This window comes from Myotis yumanensis, unplaced genomic scaffold, assembly GCF_028538775.1.
Source record: "Myotis yumanensis isolate MYYU_CA2020_CCGP unplaced genomic scaffold, mMyoYum1.0.hap1 SCAF_2, whole genome shotgun sequence".
NCBI lineage: Eukaryota > Metazoa > Chordata > Mammalia > Chiroptera > Vespertilionidae > Myotis > Myotis yumanensis.
The window spans coordinates 145046200-145073685 of NW_027223753.1; positions in this window are offsets into that span (position 1 = coordinate 145046200).

Below are 27486 nucleotides of genomic sequence, written 5' to 3' on the forward strand. Positions count from 1 at the left end.
TTAAAGAAAGCACATTCTAACCTGGTTGGGAGTTGCTCGGGGGACCTGGGAGCTCACCTGGAAATTCAGCCCATCCTCTATATCCAGGACCTGCCTATTATCATGGAAAGATTAATAACCAGGTTGCAGAAACCAGAGGTGCCATCCCTTTGCATAACCCCTGCCTTTGCAAAGCCCAGCCCACATTGCCTGTAAACTGCCCATTTTGCATACCCAATCTTATCTCATTTGCCTACTTTCCCATGTAACCTTCCTCTTTCTATACAATATAAGCAGCTGCCTTATAGTGGGGGTTGGGGAGGGGCAGGTTTTTGTGAATGACCTGCTGCTCTCCTGTACTGCTGGCAGTATTAGAATAAATGCTCATATATGATTCAACCTTGTCTCTGCTGAATTGGCACAAGTAGTGATATGCAGCCCAGACCCATTGACTCTCCAGTTTCAACAGCACTGCAATCTCAGATGCACTGGCCATACCCTCCCTTCTTCCTTCCTTCACTGAGGGTCAGACTTGCATTTAGAATAATACTCTCCCAGCCTTTCTGGCTCCTTCTCTATTTCCTTTTTCATAGCCATTTCCTCTAATAAAATAAAACCTTTAATCTTATCTTGGTGTCTGTTTCTTGGAGCACCTGGACTAATAAACCCCATATCCCAAATATCTTTCAGTCGACAGTTATCAATATTTATCCAGATTTGCTTCAGCTATCCTTTCCTTATCCTCCCCGCTGCATCCCCCAAATAATTTAAAGGAAAAAACTTAATTATTTTTATAAGAAGAAACAAATCTACATCTATCCTTCAGTTGTTCAATACAAAATTTATAGAGATATTTTGAGGCATCTATGTTGTCTCTAGGCAACAGGAACATTTTTAATAAAATTTTCATTAACTTCTCAACAATAATGCAATAATCCACATGCACAAGTACTCTATCAAAAATGAATGCCTATATTATACATATTCATGAAATAGAATTGGAAATGTTTAAACACACACATTTAATATACTCCCAAACAGTATAATAGATTTAGAGTGGAAAATGGAGCAGAAGATTCCCTAAACAGGAATATGTCATGGCTACCAAATAGCAGAGCACTAGAGAATATTTGAGCTACTATGAACCAAGCACTCTCTACTTAATCCCTTCTCAACCGAATGAGGTAGGTACTAACATTATTCTCAATTTACAGATGAGGAAATTAAAGCATAAAGTGATAAAGTAACTCACTATAGGTCACACACTTTGAAAGTGGCAGAGTAAATATAGGACTGGACTGGATGCAGACTCTGCCCTCTTGATTATTTGCCTGTGTCTTGGAGCAAGAGCACAGGGTTTACTCCCCCATCAGGAGCAGCATGTGTGGCTTGTGGATTGGGTGGCAGAGTATAGGCAGGAAGAGGAGGACAAGGAATGAGGCAGAAGTGATAAGCAGAGGTCAGGCCATGAACAAACTTGGACTACAAAAAAATGATAAAACTATTGTTAATGATTCCAATAAATAATGGTGATAGTCATTAGTTTTGGATTTGATGATATATGCACAAAAGTGATGGATAAATCAGTTGGGGCCTCAGCCAACTGCATCTGTTTTCTGTCTTTTGAAAAATAATTATTGCTCAATTGCCCCCCATTGACAGAGACTGGGCAATAAGAAAGATTTGTTCAGTTATGATTAACATGAGTCATTCTTCCCGAATCGTTGCTTAGTTGCCAAAGAATTGTATCCACTCTGTTTTCAGAAGTTTCTGCCAAGTGCTATCCTCACATTACTGATTGTAGTTTCTTCAGTAAAATTCTCTATTACATTCTCAAGACCCACCAGGGTACAGACTGTTCTATATCACACATGTTTCTATGAGACCAATTAGCTCATATTTTCTTTTGATAAACCAAAACACATCTCATAACCTTACATACATAGTTAAATTTCTTTGGCACTATTACCCATAGTAGAGCCTCAATCACTCATGCATGTATAATTTTTAATGAAGTAACTAATTTTTATTTCAGAGAACCAGAAGGTAGGTAATTGAGAACTGTCATTTGGCATATTAAAAATGTTTAAATGCACACCAAAAGATTTAATTACAATTTCTTAAAGTGTATGTATGGATAGATAGATAAATGATAGATGATAGGTAGAGAAAGATAGATAGATGTTAGATAGATAGATAGATAGATAGATAGATAGATAGATGATAGATAGATAGAATACAAAGTACCCCAGCCTGGATTATCCAGGAAGCAGATCCAGATGTGAAAACTATTAAGGAGTGATTTTAGGATCAAGACCTGTGGAAGGGAGAGGCAGGAAGCAGTATGAGTAGGGAAGGAAGTAGAGCTGAGGTGCAGGTCTAATGAAAGCCCCAGGTGACCACACATCTTAGGACTGAGATGGCCATTAAATGTTGTCTCAGGTTGACACAAGGGATCTTCATATGCCCACATGTGATTAGTCATTGGATGTAAGTTGCGCATGGAAAATGTTACCATCAGCAGGTCAGGTTTCTTTAATTGAGGTACTCTTCTAAATGGACTAAGGACCTTCTTCTAGAAGCATTTCCAGCTCCTGGATGAATAAATATATTAATCCTTAAGGAAGATTTGTGTGGCATATTACAGTATTCACCAAAGGTATAGAAACTCTGTAACATGCAAAAATTTTGTAAAAAGGGTAAATATAACATATATAAAGTATGTACATATTATATATTAAAACTATATACATATATATTAAATATGTATCCTATATAATAAAAGCCTAATATGCAAATTGTCCCCTCAACCAGGAGTTTGACCAGGAATTCGACCAGGAAGCAGGGCTGGTCGGCCAACTGCCCACGGCCCCTCCTCCTGGCTTGCCCTGGCCAGCGGTTGAAGGCAGCCCGGAGGAAGGGAGACCCCGGCAAGCAGCCGGCAGCTGCTAGGGACCCTACCTGTGCACAGATTTTGTGTACTAGGCCTCTAGTTTATATATATTCTTCATGCATGGTTACCAATGTTTCAGTATTTTATCTTGCTTATAAATTATCCAAGTATCCCAGATTAGTAATTAAATGAGATGATTTAATATAAGTCTAACATTTTTAAATTAATTAAAAATTAATATATATATATATTAATTATCAGACTTATTATTTAATTTAGTAGAACACATCTTTAGAAATATTTAAGCATTGTATGGGAATGATGTTATTTATCTAAGCAATATATCAGTAGAAGTTTAGGATGTTTAAATAAAATGCACACAGACAAAATCAGGGAAAAGACATATAGATATCTTTAAACAAAAATTGTCAAACCAGTCAGAATTATCTAAGAATTCACTTTAATCCTGGGAGTGGGAATTCCTGAGTTCTTTTAAGTGCTTTTAAGCTGGCATTTTGTTTCATTTTTAAGGGTACCATATTTAGTATACTAGATGTTTAGTTTCTTTATTCTTTAGGGGTTCTTATGTTCTCTCATGTTAGACTTATGTAAAACTTATTAGCTTCTACGAATTAAAAAGCAGCTTTTTAAGAGGTTTTAAATCTAATTTGTTTACTTATTTCTCCAGATGTAGGAGAATATTTCAAAAACAAAATGAGTAAAGACTTTTCTCAATTATAGACACATAGCCACAGCTTGCAGCTTTAGTTCTATGCCCTTAGTTATGAACTGAAATAAACACAGAGAATAAAACTCACAAATCTAGAACTCGGAGTTAATTCTTCACCTTTCCAGTGGAAGTTGATATATCTTGAATATACAAGCAAACCAACAAACAAAATTTTCTGTCAGCTCTCATCCAACAAAATAGGCCATAAAACCAAATTCACAAACATACCTGGAAAATAACTTCTGAGTTACATAGAAACCCGAACCAGAAATAAAAACAAAAGCACAGAATTTTGGGGGAAAGAGAAACAAAGAATCAGTGAAATTTCTATTGCAACTTAGGCTTTGCTTTAGGAGCCATGAAAATATGCTTATTGCCAGGCTACACAGTTTAATTGACTCTGAAATGCGCATTTATTTAGACATTTTGGCGGAACCGCCAAAGTTATCAAAGCACAGTGTTCAAAATTTTTAAATATGAAATAGGAATGGCAACTAGTGGTCATTGGCATCAATTCAATGCCACCAGGAATCCGCAGTTTGGGGCGCTGCAAAGCTTATTTAGTGCAAAACAACTCAATGGTGAAACAGCACAGCAGGGGAACAGCTCAATTGTGATCCATGGCTGTGAGGCAGCCCTAGGGCCAAGGAGCCCTGGGGCCAGGCCCCTCTTCAGCTAGGCACCTCAGCTCAGCTCTGGTCTGCTCTGCTCTGCTTTGCTCCAAGGAGAAGTTTTCAGCGGTTCAGCTGTAGCTACAGCCAGGAAACTGTAGTCATCAGTTTTTGGTGGAAAAGGACGTTTCCTACCAGAACCAGATGGCAGCTGGCTTATATAGACAGAAGTCTCCACGCTTGGTCCCTAATTGGTCTGTCCTATGCGAATGAGGACTCCAAATTCTCAGTTTGCTTGGTCCAAAAGGAACTGTCCTGATAGGTTATAATAGGGCCACTCCGGTTGCTCAGCGCTGCCAGCTCTGATTGGATGGGGGAAAGCCTCAGTCCTATTGGTTGAAATAGGATTCTAGGAACTCCTTTATAAGGGCTGGCTTAGATGGAGAAAACACAGTGCAGGCAGGTAGTTCAGTGTAGAGGGAAGTATTTCAGTGTTGGCTTCTCCCTTAAGTGTAGTTTGTGTGAGAGGCCCCTGTGCAGAAATGACTGCTGGACTCTGCTTTTTAAAAATTTGAGTCTAGTTAGCAATCAGGAGCCCTTCCTAGTAGGTGTCTTGTTTCTCAGGGTTCACAGAATAAACTTGCGAAAAGATTTATTCAACTCATTGATGAAGGACGACAGTAAAATTGGTTCATCAATCCTATATGTAAAAAATTTAAAGTAATACTAAACTCAGCTCTCCAAGCAGGGAGCATTCCAGTTTTTCAAGGTTCAACCTCACAGCAGGTTGTCCTTCTTCTGTGACCATCTTAATAAAAGCTGTAGTGGCTCAACATCCATTTCCATCTACTGTCTTCATGCCACAAGTCATTCTACTCTAAATCCTGACTGTGCCTCCATCTATGTTGAGTTGCTTTTCTGGTTTACTCACGTTATCATCTAGAATACCTACAATTGTTTTTATTAGTATTTGGTAACACGTTTTTATTAACTCAATTTTTCTCAAAATGTACAGTTTTCCATTTTGTATGTGTGAATATATATATGTTCATTATATGTAAATTTCCAGGTATGGACATATGTGTTATAGTAGAAACACGTAATTTCTCCTCTTTTCATAAATTTTTGTATGTCAAAAGTAGAAATGAAATGGCTGAACTCAACCTCTCATAGGCTAAATAAAAAATGTATTCAAATTTTATTCAAAATTCTTGAAACAACCAAGAATCTAGAGCCTCTTTTATCTAGTGTCTAATTTGATAAAAATTCATCCATGCATGATGATGTATCTTCCATCCATCAGTCATGTTCCGACAAATTAGAGCGACACTTTGGCAACCAGAGGAAAGAGCAAATATTGAAGCAAGGAGTATTTTCAGACTTTTTCTCTGTTAGTTATCTAGGGACTTGTACTGCAGTAAATAATGAAGCACTCTAAAACCTATTCTGAAATTTTTCTGATTTAAAGTTTCTGACACAGCGTGATATGGCTGATTGTGCCAATGAATTTATCCCCTTAAGTCAAGAAAACGGTGCAACAATAATTACCTAATTAAGATTTGCATAATTATGATTACTAAATTCCAAGAGAACTGTTATAGTAACAGTATAACAATTTATCTAAGGCCAATTAAGTTGTGTTTGCTTTGTGCTATAATTTATTTTAATCCAAAAGAGCAATGAACAGGATATGTCTAGTTGATGATTTAATTAAATGTATATTAAAAAGTTAGGAATTTTTATGATGCTGAAAACCTTAATGCCCTTCAAAGCTGGAATGAACTTATTCCATATTCCCAAAAAAGTTTAGGACTTTCAAAAGTAATACTATGATTCAAAATAAGATCAATAGACTACAAAACTTAATGATTCTGGGGTACTCATTTAATAACAGAAAGGGAGAGAACATGAAAAAAATTATTTTAATGAAATTGATACCATTATTATTAACCTAGTTATTAATAACAGGAAAGGAGCAATAGAAGGCCAAGTATTATAGGCATGTCATTTGGGCAGCTTCACCAAAAAGCTACAACTTTACACTCCCCAGGGGTCCAGCAAAGGGAAGATAGATTCAGACCAGGATGATGCATGCCCAGTGAAGTTGGGGGACTAGCAAAGGTGCCTGATGTCAGTGCCACCTGGGAACTGAGGTCATTGCACAGATTGGGTGTGGCCACTGCAAGCATGGAAAGATTTGGGATTTTTAATCCCCTAAACAAAGGCATTCAGTTCTCCCCCTTGTGCTCTTGGCTTGTTGCACTTGACTACTGGTTTGCAAGACTTCCTCTTGCTCCTGCTTCCATGTCCCACGGCCTATGTGGCCATAATGGACTAATGGACTGCAACTAGCCTGATGCTGGACGGGACCGGGCTCCAACATGGAACAGACACTCTGGATGCTGGCTTTGCATTTACACTTCTTCTATGACTGGAATGGGACTTTGGAAACCCAGGGATTTAATTCCACACAATTAAAAATCACTCATCCACCTGCACGAGTCTCAGAAAATTCTTTTTCTCAAGATATTGTAAGGATCCCACCCCCAGCACCCAGTGGGGAAGGGGATACCTCAACATCCCCAATTACAAAATGAAAAGGGTTAGTGTCTTTGAAAGTCATATTGGAAAAACAATGCAAAGTTGAAACTCTATTTACTTTCTGAAATGGACAGACGCATTAGAGGACATATAAAATAGGATCAAAGTGAAGGTATGAAATGGATTTTGTTCAGGATTTTTTATTCCTATGGTTTGAAAACATCTCTGAGACTATTTTTGGAGAGAAGGACAAGAGAAATTGGATGTTAAAATTTTCAGTGTGTTTCACAGTCCAAAATCAAAGGCAGTCAACAAAATTAGTAAAGGAAGAAAATCCCAGAGAAATATTGAGCTAGAGTCATTTAATTATACTGATAAAAATCTGAAAATGTTTTCTTATTCTTTTGTTATGACCCTAGGTTACAGAATGCATTAGTTTCATAGCTGTCAAAAAGTGATCACATAATCAATCACTCATATTTTATAACAGCTATATGCAGTCTGAATCTGTCAATGTCCACACCTATCCATTCTTGGTTGAAATTTCAATTACTCTTCCCAATGTTTCTGAACGTAAGTAACTCTTCATCTGCCCATTTATTAAATTTTTCTTAATTTCCCAGTTAATTCTCTTTTAAGAGAGAAATCAGCATAATTCTATTTCCTTTTGACTGTAATGGGCTGATACATTCAGTTAAAAAAGCACCACCAAAATTTTCTATTAAATTCCAGAATTTCATTCACTTTCTTTAAAACCATCCATTTTTAACATTTCCCGAGGATGATGGGTTATATGGTTTTACAAAGCTGTCATCAGTGACATTTTAAAGAGATTTGTCCTGAGTATTTCAAACCATATAAAAAAACTTTGATATTTAACTAAAATATCATCAAATGGTGCCTGCTTTAATGTCTTTATCATTTTCTTAACATCTAAGACCTCTCCAAGCATTTATTTTCTATTTAGAAATTGGACAACTACCACTCCAGATCAGTACTTCCTAACTTTTATCTCCTCCAACATATACTTATATGCACAATAATCATAAGACCAGGTATTCCAGATTTTAAAGTTGGGCTGTAGACTAAGGCTTATGCACACTTGCTAATAAGGGCTAACACTAATTTCACTGCTTTCTCCCAACTGTTAGAGACAAACAGGACTATCACCAGCAAATGTTTACTGCTCCTCACAGAAAAGCCCCGCCCACTCCCATTTCTTCTCCCCTTGGCATTTTGACTCAGATTATGTGAGAAAAATGTAATAGCCGCTGAAATGGGCAATTGTCATCTTCACTGATTCCCAGGCAGAAACCTGAGTAAATGGGTTTTTAGAAACAGAAATTACTTGCCCAAGATTGGTAGTACAGATTTTGATTAAAACAAAAATGTCTTTTTCTTTATACCACTAAGCTGGTCCTTATTATTACTTTTATTTTAGAGACTCCTGGGATCCTTTCTATAACTCCTTAATTTTACTTACCGCTACTTCATGTTACCATTGACTTTCTCAAACCTGAACAACTCTGCTTGAGTATAAAATGTTAAGATTGGATAATCTTCCTCTATAAAGGAGTAGTAGTATTAAAAACACTTATTTAACATAAATAAAGCATTTTTAAATGACCAGATAATAATAAAAGATTTAATATTAAATTATGTGGTCAAAAGCCAGTAACTCATGTCACATTTTTACGTTGGTTTTAAAGGTTTTCTTCCTAAGGGAACAAGTTCTGAGTGTTTACTGAAACCCATCCCCTGAGGCCACCCCTTGTTTGTCAGCACCGTGGCATTTCTTTCTTGCCTTAAGGAAGCAATCTTCCTCTGTGACAAAAAGCCTGTGATTAGAGACAGCAAGTGAATAAATCATCTGCTAAAGAGTACAGAGTTCCAGGAATGATTTCTGGTTTGAACAGTTTTTATAATGCCCAGGTACTAATCCTCAGAAACTATGAATATGATACCCCAAATGGAGCACATTCCTTGTAGTTTCTTGTTTTGAGTTAGAAACTTAGTATTTCTTATTGTAAACCCCAAATCAAAGCGAATGGGGCACTAAACACTTTAGAGTTTTGGAGTTTAGCAGTTTTAACATAACTATTTTCAGGCAATTTATATGTCTTGTATTTAGCTCATAAAATTTAAAAGTCCAATTTAAGATGTTTTAGGCTTATAGAGAGAAGGATACTATTGAGATGTAGATGGAAAATCTGAACCTAAACCTTTGAAATTATCATCATTAAGGAATCAATGGTATTTTTTAAGGGCTCTAATCCTATGGAACTTGATCAAGAATAAATTCAGTGAATCTTTCATGTTCAGTTTATTAGTCACAATGACATAGTCAAGCAATTCAAAATGATACTTGTCAAACCTGAAAACAATGTGGGATTTTCTCTGTTGACTTAACTACTTTCTTAAATATGTTTTATTGATATTTTAGAGAGAGAGAAAGAGAGAGGGAGAAAAAGAAAAACATCCGATTGGCTCCCCTATATGTGCCCTGACCAGGAATCGAACTCTCTGGGTGCATGGGATGATGCTCAACCAAGTGAACCACACTGGCCACAGCTATTTAACTAATTTTATTATAGTAAAAGTCCTTGGTAATGACAGCAAGTCTTTATAAGCATTTAAAAACATAAAAAATAATCAGTCCATCAATGATATGTTTGATATTTTAAGACATAAAGTGTTCAAGCATATCACTGATGGATATTAAAGATTATCTTGTTTTTTTTTCTTACTTTCTCTCTTGTTAAGAAAACAAGAGATCTTTCACCTGAAAGACGTTTCTATTTTTCAAAGGAAACTAAATTTACAATTCTTCACACCCAACTAGTATTTATAAAATATTATAATTTCTTATTTTTTCTTTCATCTGATAATTAATGAACCCTATATCTATACTTGCCAGCACTGTATTTATAATCTAGTGCCGATGGGCAATTATAAAAGTGCATGAAGTCATTTAAACCAAAGTACATAGAGTGGTATCAGAACCTTTAAAAAGATATCTTTAACCTGAACACAGGGCCATAAAATGCTTCCTGTGGAGGAACTGAAAGTCTGAAAAAGAAAAATAGCAGTTATCCGGGTGACAGGTCTGAAAAATGTCTTCTAGATAGAAGAAATGGCATAAACATCATGTGGGAGGGTCAGGAGGAAAGTTAGATGATAAAGAGAGAGACAGAGACAGAGAAAGCAACACAGAAGAAGAATGATTAGAGCATCTGAGGACGTAAAACAATAAAACAATAGATGAGGCTAGAAAGGATGTCAGGGACCTCAATGTACAGGAGCTTTCACACCAACTTGAGCGAGGTTTTGCTTTTATCTCTAACATCAATGAAAAGTCATTGGAGGATTTTAAATAGGAAGGTGACAAGATTAGACTTGTGGTTTATAAATGAGGACTGTAGCTGCTTGTGCGACTATTAGCCTAGCAGCTAGGCCCTAGCTGCATATTGTGAGAATAAATAAGTAATATTTTCTGTCAAAGAAGGGAGTTTAAGCAGCCACCATTTTGGCCCCCTTGACTTGCAGCTCCCATGGGGGCCACCAATTTGAAACAGCAAAGGTCAACCCTCCCTTTTTCCTTTAAATTAGACAATCAGGTAAGAGTGTGAGCCTAAGCTCTGACCAATCAAGAGTGAGGGGCAGACTCGTGTGCCAGGAATAAAGCCCCCAGGGAACCATACTCTCAGAGTGTATGTGCTGCCGGACCCTGTGCATACGCACCCTCCTGCAGAAGTAAAGAAATTTGCTTTGTTGTCTGGCTCAGGAGTATCCTTTGTGTTCTACCAAGACACAAAAGATTTGCCTTATTTCTAACAATTTAGAGAATAAATTAGAAAAAAACCCCCAATATTGGTTATAAGACCATTTGAAAGTCTGTTGTCAAAACCTAAAGAAAAGACAAAGACTTAATTTGGGGGAGTGGCTGTACATAGAAAGAGATATTTATAGATGAATATTTAAATGTAATTTGTGGATTCATTGATTTTGGGAAATGAGGGGGATGGTGGACTCAAGAATAACTGGTGAAAATCATATAAAGATGTAATTAACTGAGGGTGCAAAATGGTGAATCTTTGGTGGTGCAAAAATTCTTTTAGTTTGGTATATACTATATATGAGATGTTTTTGCATCATTTGTGTGAATACTCAATATTGGAGTCAGAAATATATTAGGTATTTTTAGGATTAACATAGTAAATTATTTCAATCACTTAGGAGGAGAAATGGGCTAAAGAAGAAACCCTGAGAAGCCCCAATAATTAAGAGAAGTGTAGAGAATTTTCCTGAAAAGCAAATTGAGAAAAAATGGGCAGAGACTTAAGAAATATTCAACAAAGCAGTGTAGTGTCACAGACTCCAAAGAAAGCTGATGTGTACTTGGTAGGCAAAATAACGCCCTCCTCCCTCCAAAAAATGTCCAGGTACTAATCCTCAAAACTATCAACATGATACCCTAAAAGGCAAAAGCAACCTTGCAAGTCTGATTAAGTTAATGGCCCTGAGATTGGAGATTTTACTAGATTATTATCTGAATAAACCAATGCAATCACAAGGGTCCTTATGAGAGGGAGGTACAAGGTCAGAGTCAGAGGGGAACTGATGCTGGAAACAGGTGATAGAGAGATCAGCCAAGGGATACCGGTGACCTCTAGAAGCTGGAAAACACCAAGAATTGGATTTTCCCCTACCAAAAAGGAATGAGATGCTGCCAACTGATTTCAGACTTCTGACTTCCAGGACTCTATGATAATAAATTTATGTTGTTTTTAGTCCCTAATTTTGTGGTAGTTTGTTGAAGCAGCAATGGGAAATGCACTATATTATATAAGAGGTAAATTTAGCAATATAGAATTCAATAGTAATTTTGAAAGGGTAGTTTTCTTTTAGAGGAAAAGTTGTGAGATCAAAGTGTTTTGAGTGATTTAAAAGAGTAAATGACTTTTTTGGATCTTTCATTACGTCTCTGCCCTTAGTGTTTCAGATTGATTGCTTCTTCAGCTCCAGGTCTGGGTTAGATGAGGCAAAAAGAAACCCAACACATTCACCACTGTATTGTTTGTTGAGTCTCAAGATCCCTAGCTGGTCTACTTTCCTCTTTTCACCTTTGAGAATATTTTTATGTGTCTTTTATATATAATGTCCAGGGCTTTCAGTTGTACTTACCAGAAGGAATATGAAGAAATACCCCAAATTTATTTTTTAATTTAAATTTTAAAATTCTTGCTTATCTGTGTTTTTCACTGGATAGGAATTACTTGTGTCTCAGATAAATGTGTTTTTACAAATATAATGCCAAGACTGGCACTTTACATGTCACATAGCAAACAATACACAAAGTGAAATTGATTTTGCATAAAATAAAAGATTTGAAACAAACATAATAATATATAATAAATATCCCCAATACTATATAATATTCAACTCATCAGCAACACAACCTCTCAAATGATCTTTCTTAAAAATATATCCTATAGAAGGTCATTTTCAAAAATACTTAACAACTGCTATGGTGCAGTGATTACTGGGCAGACAGAAAGGCCAGGCTGGCACCAACAAGTGGAGTATGTTAGCCTTAGTTCTGCAGAAAAGCTGATAAATTCCTAAGAAAAAGTGTTCCACGGACAAATACCTTTAGGAAATAATGCATGCTATTTCCTCCTCTTGGAAATTCTTGTCAGAAAAAATAAATCTGTAACTGCAGTAAATCCAGATTTTTATTTTATCATGAAACTATTTTCTCATGAAAGAGTTCTTATATTTCTGGCCATACCTGTTCATTGCCTATAGAATACATTTTGCAAATGCTCCCTCAAGCGCTTTTATGCTAAACTATTTTTCTGTCAAGCCACTTCTTACTCATGTCCCTTTCTACCAGTTGATAGTTATTGCTACCTAAATAGAATTGATTCTGTTTAATGACTTAGTCTACATCCTAGTGTGTTTAAGAAGAGACATATCTAAAATTAAATCAATTGTGAAAGCAACTCTTCCCTTACCTATGGATGCATTCATTTGCTAGATGGATATCAGCAATAAATTAAAACAGCGTGTTAGAAAAAGGTGAAAGGGATAGATTTAGAGCTAAAACCACATATCAATTTTCCGTAGTGCCAGCTCTCATCCATTGGTAGGAATTCTTTATTGAGAATCCTGCAGCTGGATCTTGGCTCAGATGAAAACTGCAATGTTTACTAGTGACACCTGTCATCATCACAAGATGAATCAATGGGGACCTGCATGTCAAGTACTTTGTGTCTTTTTGTGGAATAAGGTTGAAGAAGAATTAAATCGTGTGTTGATCTAATTCCTCCTTCATATCTGAAAAGGTATTTTGTTCTTCAGAAAGAAAACACAATTTAGAAATTTTCTCCATCTCTTAGCTATTGGCACTGAGAGGCGAACCTGCGCCTGCCTGACACTAAAATCTATGCTGCTTTCACCATAGTATATTGTGATATTTAGATAATCCATGAAAGATGTGTAATGAAATGCCTCTAGGGGTAATTACAATGAAAAAAGGCATTTGCAAACTTAAAAAGTAATATGCAATTTAAACTTATTACCAAACACAGCAAGTACAGTAATCAATTCTCATCATTTGTGAAATAATTTTGTTATATATCATAAAAATAAGCACTACAAGATTGTTATAAAATGTTATATGTGGTCCAGTATATACATACTTAACTCCATTATAAGTGAATCCAAATGCTTTCACAAAATTTAAGAAAATATTTCTGAGAACAGAAAGTGGAAGAATAGACGTAGAGCTGCAGGCCTCTTGCTCTGAGTGCAGAAGCTACCAGGGAAAAGTGGCCAAGGTAAGAAGGGGAACCGTAGCTAGGTTTATTGCTTAGAACTGAGCCAGGACTGGTCTTGGTACCTGAAAAACTGCTACAGAAAACTGAGTGTGGGCAGAGCTTACATAAAGTTGCCTGATTGAGAAGGCAAGATATAGCTTCAAAATCTGATCTTAAACCAAGGCACTCACTGGACTAGCTATATGGACTGTGAAACTTTAAAAGCTCTCAGAGCAAAAACTCTGCATTGCTAATATATGAGGGCTCCTGGAAGAAGGTCCGGGAGCTATATGGTGGCAGCCACAAAACACCTGGCCAATTAGGGCAAGAGCAAAGATGAGGAAAAATCAATATCTCATTGAAGAAGGATATAAAGTAAAAGTCCAAAATACATGAAGATAAAAGTGCTACAAATAGCCAAACAAACCAAAATAAATGAACAAACAAAACAAACAAAAAACCCAACCAAACAAAAACAGATGTCTCAAAACATGAGCAGGTAGAAATGAAAATAAATCAATCAACATTTTGGAAACTGATTATATAACCATTGAAGTAAAACTTAATGAGTCTGATATAATAATAGTCTTAAGTTAATGAATTATTAAATTTGAAGAGAGTGATAAAGTATTCACTATGAACATGGGGCAGAAGGTTAAACTATTTGTTAAAAAGGAAGGAAGGAATAAGGAAGAAAGGAAAGAAGGAAGGAAGGAAGAGAAGGAAGGAAATAGTTAATACACATGGAAAATAATTGAGAGTCTCCAAGACAGGTAGAACAGGGATGTATCACCCCCTGAAAAATATGGAAAAGAAGCAATATTAAAAGATATGATGGTTGACTGTTGTTGTTTTTGCCAAAATGAAGAAAGAAGAAACCTCAAATCAAAAGTACATCCAATTACCAAATTAAAATTTTAAAGTATACATCAGAAATATCGTAATGATTTTTAACATCAGCAAAAAGAAAAGATACTTACCAAAGAATGATAATTGCATTGGGAGCAGCATTCTTGTTAGTAAAAAGATAAATGCTAGAAAATACTGAGATAATATCTTCAAAGAGCTAAAGGAACGCTATTCTGGTTCAACCATCATCTAAGAGTGAGTGGGAGAGTTCTATATTAGGTTGATTTCTCTGAGAGATTCTCCCATAAAAAGTCAACTAAATAATGGATAATATAGTTCTCAATGTATTCCGTACTCCCAGGAAGCAGGGGAAATCTGTCATCCCTCCTCATAACTATGAATTAAATGTGAGAGCAATGAGAGGTAAGCAAGTAGAGAAATGAGATTTCTCTAAGGGCATGGACCCATAATACTATTGCAATTACTAGTATACATTAATCTTTGGTCCAGTAACTAAGTGAAGAAACTGAAGCTGAGAATTTTATTTTAAGCTAGGATACCCTACAAGTTTAATGTAGTTGATGTAGGTACTCAGAACTCTCAACAGAAATAAAAGCTGTAGGAAAACATTCCTACTTTAAACCCACAATATTCCAACATTAAGATCAATTAAGTGCAAACTTCTAAAAATGTTCAAGCAAATGAGGGGGCAAGACACCATGAGTGAGGCAGAGAAACAATAAAAAATAAAGATTTAACACACCAAAATCTTACAATAGTGGAATTGTCAGGTGAAAATGTGGAATAAAGTAATGAAAGATAAATTCACAAATGGAATAAGCCACAAGAGACTTTCAGAAATGATCATGAAATTCTATTAAAGCAACCAAATTGAATTAAAGATATGAAAATTTTAATTGCTAAAATGAAAAAAACAACCCTGATTAAAGAGGTTGAATAGGATAATAAACATAGCTAAAGGGACATTAGTAAAGGTATATCTAACAATTTATCCACAACAAAGAGCAGGCAGTCAGAGGATACAAAAAAAATGGAAAGAGAAGAGCAAATAGAAGAGATGCTTGTCAATAAATTTATAAATTTAGTGAAAAGTGACAAATTCATAACAAATAGAATTGCAAACTCATAATCAAGAAGAAATAGAATGTCTGAACAACCCTAAAATTATTATGAAAATTGATCAATACCTAATAAGAGAAATAATTCCAACTTGAGTGATTTACCATACAACTTCTTATATCTTTCAAATCATATATAAAATCTTCCAGATAATAGAAAAAGAAGAGGAGACATATTGTCCAACTCATTCCATGAAACCAGTACATGTGTTGTTTTAACCTTTATATGTAGGTTTGATAAAGACATTTAAAAAAAATAGTACAATCTTCTTCATAAACAAAGATAAGAATTCTGAACAAAATGTTACCAATTCAAGTCAAACAATACATAAAATATGTAATTCATTCAGAATAATTTATTTCTTTTGGAATAGTCTGAGAAGAATAGATTTTAGTTCTTCTTTGAATGTTTGGTAAAATTCTCCTGTGAAGCCATCTTTTGTTTGCTGGAAGCTTTTTGATGACTGCTCCAATTTCCTCCTTAGTTATCAGCCTGTTGAGATTTTTTTATTCTTCTTGATTGAGTTTTGGAAGGTCATATTTTTCTAGGAATATGTCCATTTCCTCTAGATTGTTTAGTTTGTTGGAGTAGAGTTGCTCATATTTTTTTACAATCCTTTGTATTTCTGTGGGGTCTGTTGTTATTTTGCCTCTTTCATTTCTGACTTTGTTTATTTGGGTCTTCTCTCTTTTCTTCTTGATGAGCCTGGCTAGAGGTTCATATATCTTTTTTATCCTTTCAAATAACCAGCTCTTGGTTTCATTGATCGTTTGTATTGTTTTTTGGTCTCTATTTCATTTATTTCTGCTCGGATCTTTATTATCTCCTTCCTTCTGCTCACTCTGGGCTTTCCATGTTGTTCTCTTTCCAATTCTTTAAGTTGTAGTGTTAGATAATGTATTACCAGTTTTTCTCATTTTTTGAGGTAGGCCTATAATGCTATGAACTTCCCTCTCAGGATTGCTTTCACTGTGTCTCATAGGTTTTGGATTGTTGCATTTTCATTGTCATTCATTTCCAGGATGTTTTTAATTTCTTCTTTGATCTCTTTGGTAACTTTTGCCATTGCAACAACAAAAAATTAAGATACCTAGGAATAAATTTAACCAAGGAGGTAAAGGACCTGTACTCAGACAATTACAGGACGCTAAAAAGAGATAGAGTGAGACATAAACAAATGAAAGAATATACCGTGTTCTTGGATTGGTAGAATCAACATCATTAAAATGTCCATACTACCCAAAGCAATCTATAGATTCAATGCACTCCCCATGAAAATACCAATGGCATATCTCATAGACCTAGAACAAACTCTCCAAAAATTCATCTGTAATAAAAATAGACCACGAGTACTTGCAGCAATCTTGAGAAAGAAGACCAAAGTTGGAGGTATCACAATACCAGATATCAAGCTATGCTACAAAGCCACTGTTCTCAAAACTGCCTGGTACTGGCACAAGAACAGACATATAGACCAATGGAACAGAACAGAGAATCCAGAGTTTAATCCAAGCCATTATGGTCAATTAATATTTGACAAAGAAGTCAAGAGCATACAATGGAGTCAAGACAGTCTCTTCAATAAATGGTGCTGGGAAATGTGGTCAGACACATGCAAAAAAATGAAACTAGACCAGGAACTTACACCATACACAAAAATAAACTCAAAATGGATAAAGGACTTAAACATAAAATGGGAAACCATAAAAATCCTAGAAGAAGCCATAGGCAGCAAAATATCAGACATATGTCATAGCAATATCTTTACCTAGGGCAATGGAAACTAAGGCAATGGAAACTAAGGAGAAAATTAACAAATGGGACACATCAAAATAATAAGCTTCTGCAAAGTGAAAGAAACCATCAACAAAACAAGAAGAAAGCCCTCTGCCTGGGAGAAGATATTTGCTAATGTTATCTTTGATAAGGGTTTAATCTCCAACATTTATAGGGAACTCATGCAACTTCACAAAAGGAAGATAAAAACTCTAATCAAAAAATTGGCAAAGGACTTAATTGGACACTTTTTGAAAGAAGACATATAGCAGGCTGAGAGACATATGAAGACATGCTCAAAGTCACTAATCATCCGAGAGATGTAAATCAAAACAACAATGAGGTATCATCTCACACCTGTCAGAATGGCTGTCATCAACAAATCAACAAACAACAAGTGCTGGCAAGGATGTAGAGAAAAAGGAACACTCTTGCACTTCTGGTGGGAATGCAGACTGGTGCAGCTACTATGGAAAACATTATGGCATTTCCTCAAAAAATTAAAAATGGAACTTCCATTTGACCCAGTAATCCCATTTCTGGGAATATATCCCAAGAAAACAAAAACACCAATCAGAAAAGATATTTGCTCCCCTATGTTCATATCAGCACAATTTACAATAGCTAAGATTTGGAAACAGCCTGAGTGCCCATCAGCAGATGAGTGGATTAGAAAACTGTGGCACATCTACACAATAGAATACTATGCTACTGTAAAAAAGAAAGAATTCTTACCATTTGCAACAGCAAAGATGGAACTGGAGAGCATTAAGCTAAGCGAAATAAGCAAGTCAAGGAAAGACAAATATCACATGATCTCATTCATTTGTGGAATATAATGAACAACATAAACTGGGGAAACTAAATAGAACCAGAGTCATAAAAGCATCGAACAGATTGTCCAACCTATAAAGGAAGGCAGGGGGTTGGGGGTAAGAGATCAACCAAAGGCCTTTATTTGTGCATATGAAAAAATCCAATGTACACCGACGGGGGTAGGGCACAGGGCACGTGCTTGGGGGTGGGGGCGGCCGGGGAGAGGTCAATGGGAGAAAAAGGAGACTTACATCATACTTTAAACAATAAATCATTTAAATTAAAAAAAGAACAACTTAGATTTATCTCAAAAATCCAAGAATGATTTAGCACTATCAATAAAATTATAGAAAAAAGAAGTAAATGTATATATTTATCTTAATTGATGCAGAAAAAATACCCTTAGAGAAAAAATAAACAGGATAAAAACGCTTAGAAAAATAACAGGAGAAATGAAATTATTTAACCTGATAAATCTTACAAAAACCTATTGAAAATGCTATTGCTAATAGTGAAATATTAGAAGCATCTCTTTTGAAGTCTTAAATATGACAAGGATTCAACTGCTTTAATTCAACACTGAGTTGTAATGTCTAACTAGTGGCATCAGACTGGAAATAGAATGGGAGACTAAAAATTAAAAAAGAAGAGATAAAACCCATTAGTCACAGATGATATGATTGAGAAAACTCAAAATTATGTACCTAAAATTTGTAGGAATTGATGAAATACAGCCAGGTGGTTGGTTATAAGACTAATACACAAAAAGCATTTGTGTTTATATATCTTATCAACAAAAATTAGAGAAAAGCTTTTTAACAATAGTATTTACAGCAGCAAGAAATACTACAAGGTTCTTATAATATATCTAACAAATTTGTTTAAATATCCACACAAAGAAATTTATACAAATAGTAAAAGACATTCCAGATGATAAATTAATTAAACATGTATGTGTGAATGAAGAGGCCTTTTTAAAAAAAGTCAAATTTTTCCCAATTGACCTAAAGGTTCAACACAATCTCAAAGAAACCCACCATAGGATTTGTGGTAAATTTTAATAAGTGGATTTAAAAATGTTTAAAGACAAGCAAAGAGCCTAGTATATCTAAAACACTTAAAAAGCAAAATAATAAGGAAGGAAGACTTGTCCCCCTTATAATGTTAGATGAATTAAGACAATATATTATAAGTTAAGGAAAACCAAACTTCTCAATGGAATAGACTGGGGATCCCAGAAAGAGGTCTTTTATAAAGAGAAACAACAAATGAGAGGTGGCATTTCAGATCACTGGAGAAAGGAGGTTCTCTTCCATTCATGGTGATGACACACAAATCAATTCATAACTTAAATGTAAAAGCAAAACTTCAGGGTTTTTTTAGAAAAATATTCTATGTCCTATAATTCAAAGATGATTTTTAAGGCATTATGATGTGAACCATTAAAAATTTAAATCCCATATTACTTTCTATTGGGTTATATAAATGTATACACTAAACCTTTATTTAACCAATATGTTTGCTTTTTACATTGCACAGCAGATGGCTCATAGACAACAATGAGCTAATTTAAAAACATTTTCAATAATAATCTTACAGAGTAAATAAACTCAACTAATAAAGGTAATCTATGAATATTCAATAATTATTTTCTAGAGAAAAATAAATTAATTTATTTGAGTGACATGTGCATAATAATTATAGACAAAGACTAACAGAAACTAGAACCATTTTTTTCTTTTTTTAATCTAAGCATGAAATATGTTTTTTCTTTACAGACCAATTTTTTAAATATATTTTATTTATTTTTTTTACAGAGAGGAAGGGAGAGGGATAGAGAGTTAGAAACATCGATGAGAGAGAAACATCCATCAGCTGCATCCTGCACACTCCCTACTGGGGATGTGCCCACAACCAAGGTATGAGCCCTTGACCGAAATTGAACCCAGGACCCTTCAGTCCACAGGCCGACGCTCTATCCACTGAGCCAAACTGGTTAGGGTTCAGACCAATGTCTTCATCCTAAAAATTCTAAATCCTAAATAAAATACCCTTCAATCCACAAAATCAGTGTTCTAAACAAGCCAACATTTTAAGCAAGGATATAATAGGAGAAAAGTGATTCCATCTTCTTCTTCCATTGTATTCAAAGAATTATTCTACATTATCAAGTGTTATTACTACAGGATTTGGATCTTCTCCTTTTATACAAGTCCTAGAATTTTGAACGTGCACATCAGGTTAGGTGGGTAAATGCAACTGAATTCTTTTAGTTTGTTAAAACTTTCCTGGGTTATTCAAACCTCACCGACTGCAATCATTAATGCTGAATAACTTGACACCTACTCCCTAGAAATAAACCTCAGTAGTGTATGTATACATAAGCTGCTGGTGTTGCCCTTAGTGCCATATGGACTATTCCCTACAAGTAATCAGAGGGAAAATGTTGGAAATAGATTATCTCTTCTTGCAAACTTATGAATCATTGACATTAGGTATCCAAACAGTTTATCCTCCCTTAAAAAGATAAATTGAATTTTGTTTTCTTTGTTTCATACCTTGTAGCAGTACATTCAGAGTAAAAGCTGTTACTGTGTCTTTTTACTGAGTGATTTGTGTGTAAGCAAATATCTCTAAATATAATCTAGTACTAGTATTAGCTTACCTAAAAGGCATCCTTTCTTTTTAAATTCTAATATTTTCCAAAGAAACACAGATACAGAAACTAGAGCTGTAGTACTCAAAAAGATAGACTTGCATGCCAGACTTAATCAAACATTATGAATTCTATGTACTTTTCTGTATCAATAGTTTTAAAAAAAACCACAAAAAAAACTCCATAAGTAAGATGACAGTGGAAAGTATGCTGCTTCTGTGATTGCTTGGCATAAATTCATTAGATTCTGGTCTGCATTATTTCAGCATCATTTACAGCTACAAGAAAAACCAACAACACCCCCAACAGCAAAGAAATGAACAGTGAATTCTGCAATTCATCTCATGTTTATTTTGATAAGAGACCTACATTCATTTCAAAGAAGTTTTGACAAACAGGAGCAACAATGAGTTCATTTCCCTGAATTTTTTAAAATCCAAATAGCCTCAGAGATTATCCTTTCATAAAAAGACATTTCTGTGACCATTTTATTACATTTTAGCTAGGAAGAAATATTTTTCGTTTTTCATACATGGAGAAGGACAGCTGACACAAAAACAGCTGGGAATTAATTTTTATGAATCATCATTTATCATACTTCCAAGAGCTAATGTTAGTGTTCATATTTTGTAGACATTTTAAATATTATTTATTAATTGCCGAAACCGGTTTGGCTCGGTGGATAGAGCGTCGGCCTGCGGACTGAGGGGTCCCGGGTTCGATTCCGGTCAAGGGCATGTACCTGGGTTGTGGGCACATCCCCAGTAGGAGATGTGCAGGAGGCAGCTGATCGATGTTTCTCTCTCATCGATGTTTCTAACTCTCTATCTCTCTCCCTTCCTCTCTGTAAAAAATCAATAAAATATATTTAAAAATATATATATATATTATTTATTAATGAACATTTAGTGTATTGATGTAAAATTTATTAAATAATTTCTTATGAGATAATTATTTATTTTACTCAAATGAAATAAGAAATATGAATAGTTCACATTTTTTCATTAGAAGCTAATATTTCAACAAAATTGTCTTTCAATTCTCTAAAAATTATTTAGAAAAAAAGTATTGTTTTTAAAGATTTTTATTGTTTTTTAGAGAGAAAGAAAAGGAGAGAGAGAGAGATAAACATCGATATGAGAGTGATACAGCGAGAGGCTGCCTCCTGCATGCCCCCCACCAGGGATCAAGTCCACAACCCAGGCGTGTGCCCTGCTCGGGAATTGAACCCACAACCTTTCCGTGCATGGGACTATGCTCTAGTCCAGCAGTGTTAACATGGCAACGTGGGAAACACGGCCGCAGCTCCTTCTTCTGAGTGGGCAGATTTATATCCGCCCATTCAGTAGAAGGAACAACCTCTCAATCTTCCAGAGGCTCCTTGTAATGCCCGCTGACGCGTCTCCCGACATCACCCTGGGAATGTGACATCACCCTGGGAACGCGTAGACACGTTATCGTGGTGACGTAGGGAGACACGCCCCTGGAGAGCACAGTATCAGAGCCTTTCTGAGGTAAGATTAAGAGCTCTACTCAAACACAATTTTTTCCTGTTCCCACATTCTGTACATCACAATGATTTGTTAATAAAATAACAAAGACTTTCAGCTTTTAGGGCTTGTATCCACTGCAGTTTTTTTTCCCACTGCGGACTCGCGCAGCAGGGAAAAAGACACACAGAGGACATGTCACACTAGCCATGCTGCGGCTGCATTTTTTTGCTGATACGGATGCGGTATCAGTAATGCTACCGTGGCCACTAACCGCATGTGTTAGCGGCAAAACAAATGCATTTTGCGCTGCGTTTGCTTCTCCCCCTTGCGCCTGTAAAAATGCGTGCTACAGGGCATTTGTGTTAACATGCACCACTGCACATTAGCATCAACGCAAACATGATGGAAACCTGTGTACCCTGCATTAACCCTAGCTGCGCTGCATTGCAGTACTGCACCACACTGCAACGGCAGCACGGCTAGTGTGAACGAACCCTAATTCAGTGGGTTGAACAAAAAGATTGTATAGAAATGTGATGAACTAAAGATTTTATTACAAAATCACTTAATTTCAGGGTTTCAGAAGTAATTGGTATGTTATTGTGCTATGATTCTTCCATTTTTTGAAGTTTCAAATTATAATAATTAGTGTTTACATTCTTCTTGTTAAAATGTTTGAAATGAATAAAACTATTGAAATAAAAAAAAAAGACCGTACCCTTTTATGTAATGATGTTTACTTTGAATTTATATTAGTTCACACAAACACTCCATCCATGCTTTCGTTCCGGCCCTCTGGTCCAGTTTAAGAATCCATTGTGGCCCTCGAGTCAAAAAGTTTGCCCATCCCTGCTCTAGTCTAACCAATTGAGCTGCACTGGCCAGGACTAGAAAATTTTTTCAATGACAGCATACTTAGTATTCAATTTGGAAGAGTATTTAAAAGAGAAAAAAGAAAAAAAGAGTTAGATACACAAGAGAAGATATTTTGATAATAAATACAAAACTTCTCAACCTGAACATCGTCATCCAATTTGATACAAGTTGCCCTCAAGAAGAAAAACAGTGAACAACAAAATACTATTTTCAATAAGTGAAAACTCTATGATATAAAGTTAGAAATTTATAAACTACTGAACAGTGTCAGTGCCCTCAATACATCAATCACTGCAGGAAAATGTTTCACGTTAGTTCTGACAAGAAAAGAGTGAATACATTTTATTTTGCAATTGTAATATATCCCACAGTCTAAGAAGTTCTGAAGCTACCATTTGAAGTAATTATGTTACATTTGTATTTACAAGTTTATGAAAGGAATCATAGCAGTTTTATTTTAAATATAGTAAACCCTGAAGTGATTAAGTATTTGCTTAAAGGTTATTTTCTATGTTGTCATGGATCATATAAAAACGTGATAAGAATGGCTGACAATTTTTCAAAAGGGGAGATGCAGCAACTTGGAAAATATGGAGTTATGGTTCAATTTTCAATTTCATTTATAAGCACTTTTCTTCCAGAGATTTATCTCTGTGAAATGTATCAGAGTACAGAATACAATTAACTATTTAATTGTACCCTCTACTTAGTAGTTTAGGTGGATTCAAATGGACTTATTTTTCATCTAACAAAAATATTCATGTAGTTCCTACTATGTACTAAGTATTAAATGGGAAAAGTATAGATATGAAGGTGAATAAGGTAAATAAGACATTGTGGTATTACTGTAGTGCTGTTCACAGCTTAGAGGAAGAAAGAGACAAATGCCCTATTACTAGCACAAAATGTAAAAACTGTTCTTCATATCATGTCATGGGAGCATAGAATGAAAGAGGAGTCATGGGAAGCTTCACAGGAGAAGGGTCTTTGGCTGGAACGTAATAGATAAATGGAAGTTCAACAAGTAGAAACAAAAGGAAATATCTCTACCAAAGAGAATAGCAAGTATAAAGGCTTAGTAATGTTCCCTTGTATGACAGATGTAGAGAATAGTGAAAACTAATGAAGTTATAAATAATTTGGAAGTGCTGAGGAAACAAATTAGGAAGAAGTTTTGGGCCATATTATGAATAGTTTTTTGAGTTAGGCTGTTTATTCTTTATAGACAGGGATTCAGGAAAGGTTGAGAACAGAGAAGGATGGTACATGAAAAACATTTTTATTTCATAAAAGTGTAAAATTTTTGATAATTGACTGAAAGAGAAAGAATTTGGAGAGAGAGAACTATTCTATTTTAATCATAGTCCAGGTGAGAGATAGTAAGGATGTTTGGCAGTGAAAAAGAAGACACAAGGATTTTAGAGACACTTAAGAAATAAAACCAAGTACAATTTGTTACATTTGCATGTGGTAAATTGGTACCATTTGGATGTGGTAGATTGCTGACAGGGAAGAGTTTAGGGTGACTTCAATGTGTGCACTTGATCTGTTGACTAGATGATATTATGCTTTTAGGGATCAGTGTGTCTTTCTCATGAAATCACCTTGCCTAGGTAATAAATCATGTCCATGGTTTGTGAGTAGCTCCACATGATGCTCACTTGAAGTAAATCTGGGACCTTTAATTGGGACCTAATGACGATAGAAGTGAGCCAGGGAGATCTTCAAACATCAGAGATTGAAGTGAAAGTGCCAATCCACGTCTGGGATCTTACATGACGGAGAATGTTGGATATTATCATTCACTGTTACTTTTCTAAACTCACTGGCAAACACCACAGAAACAGATACTGTATATGCAGCAATATAGTTAATGGCATGAGCTAAATTAATTTTTCTAAAAGAAATTATTACTTATTTCTGTTATAATTCCTGAGCTAGTAGAGGACATTTTAAAATATATAATCAGAAGATATTTATGATTATTTATAAACTATATATGACATAAAGAATCAGGCAATGTAGCCACCTCTACAGTTTAAATAAGCTGACATTTTTTTTTCTATGATATAATTGTGAGAGTCCTACTGCCTTAAAAGAAGGCTCTGTTGTATGATACTCCAAATACAAGTCTGAATCAATTAAAAGTAACAAAGACCTGGTATAAACTATAAAACAAAAATGTGTCGGTGCTGATCTGTATCCCATTCCTATTGTTTATGACACCTACCTACCCTCTCTAGTTCCAAAATCAGCTCATCATTTAAATACAAGAATAGGAACTTGATGGAATAGCCCTCTTTGTCCCTGTGGGTTACAGCTGCCTCCATCCAGACTAACCCAGCCTCCGTATGAGACTTTTGGTCAAGCTGCCAGGTTGTGGATTCTCCCCATTTTATATTCCACCCCATTCTTTAGGCTCAGTAATGCCGTATTACAGCAGTAGCACCAGTAGTGATGTGAAACACTGGACAATTAAAAGAGAAATAGAAGCCTATCTTAATCCATGCAGGCTGCTATAGCAAATATACCATAAACTGGTGGCATAAACAGTACAGCTTTCTTTCTCATGGTTCTGGAGGCTGATGAGTCCAAGATGAAGATGTCAGTGAACCTACTGTCTGCTTCCTAATTCATAGATGGTCTTCTTTTCTCTGTAACTTCACACAGCAGAAGGGACAGGGAGCTGTTTGGCTGTGGTCCCTTTTCTATGGGCACCTATCCCATTCACAAATAGGCTACCCTCATGACCTCATCACCTTCCAAAGTCCTACCTCCTAATACCACCACATTGGGGATTAAATTTAAACATATGAATTTTGGAGGGAACACAATCATTCAGTCTATAGCAAAATCCAGCCCCAAAGCATTTAACAAAGAATGTCTCTAATGGGGGATGTAGTACTTTCCTATGGCTGCCATAACAAATTACCTCAAATTTGGTGGCTTCAAACAACAGAAATGTGTTTTCTCACAATTCTGAAGTCCAGAAGTCTGAAATCAAGGTGTGTGCCAAGACCATACACCTTTAAAAGAAACATCAATGATGACAAAGAATCATTGATCATGTGCCCTGCCCAGAAATTGAACTGTGACCTCTTAGTTCATAGGCCAACACTCAACCACTGAGCCACACCAGCTGGGCCTATTCACCTTTTGAAGGTTTTAAGGGAGAATCTATTCCTTGCTTCTTTCAGCTTCTTATGGATCCAGTTATCCTTGGCTTGTGGCCATATCACTCTATAGTCACATTGCCTTGTCTTCTTAGGTCTCAAAACTCCTTCTGCCTCTCAGTTATAAGAATAACCTTTAGGACTTAACCAGATCATCAAATATTAGCTTTACTTAATCTTTGAAATATTCTAGGGTTTAGAATGTGGACATTTCTTCTTAGGAACCACCATTCAGCCTATTTCACAAGTTGATCATTTGAATGCCCAAAGTAAAATCATCAATGAATATCAGCAAAATGCTAGTCAGAGCCTACAGACACACGTGAACTTAGGGAGAGCTGACGGTCCTCCCTCCTGGGACTTCCCAAAACGTCTCCACAGTCTGCCTCTGGAACCACCACTCCCCCCGACTCCCTGCACTGTAACTGCAGCATGCTGGTGCCAGAAGTGGTACAGTATCTTAAAACATTCAATCAAACTGTTTTGTTTGTTTGTTTGTTCAGGATAATTTCATTTTTCAAATACCTTTTCTGTCTGGCTTGGAGTTTTACTAGTATAAGTTAAAGATGATTCATGGATTGTTGTTTTTCCTCAAAAAAGTATTTCATTTCTGTAATAACAATAATTATATATGATTAAATATAATAATAATTATTATTACTAAGATACTCATCTATTGATTTATTATAGCTATTTAATTTTTAATTAATTATGCTATTAGAAAAAGCATTTAAGTTCTGGATTTCAATGTCCTCAACTATAAAAATCATTGAACTATATGTTTTGGTATGTCATAGAAAATACATGAGCTGAAACCGGTTTGGCTCAGTGGATAGAGCGTCAGCCTGCGGACTGGAAGGTCCCGGGTTCGATTCCGGTCAAGGGCATGTACCTGGGTTGCGGGCACATCCCCAGTAAGGGATGTGCAGGAGGCGGCTGATCGATGTTTCTCGCTCATTGATGTTTCTAACTCTCTATCTCTCTCCCTTCCTCTCTGTAAAAAATCAATAAAATATATTTAAAAAAAAAAGAAAGAAAGAAAGAAAATACATGATAAACTAATCTGTAGGGGATATAGCATAACAGTTGAAAATTATCCACAATGAATGGAAAACATAGTCTTATACTTAAC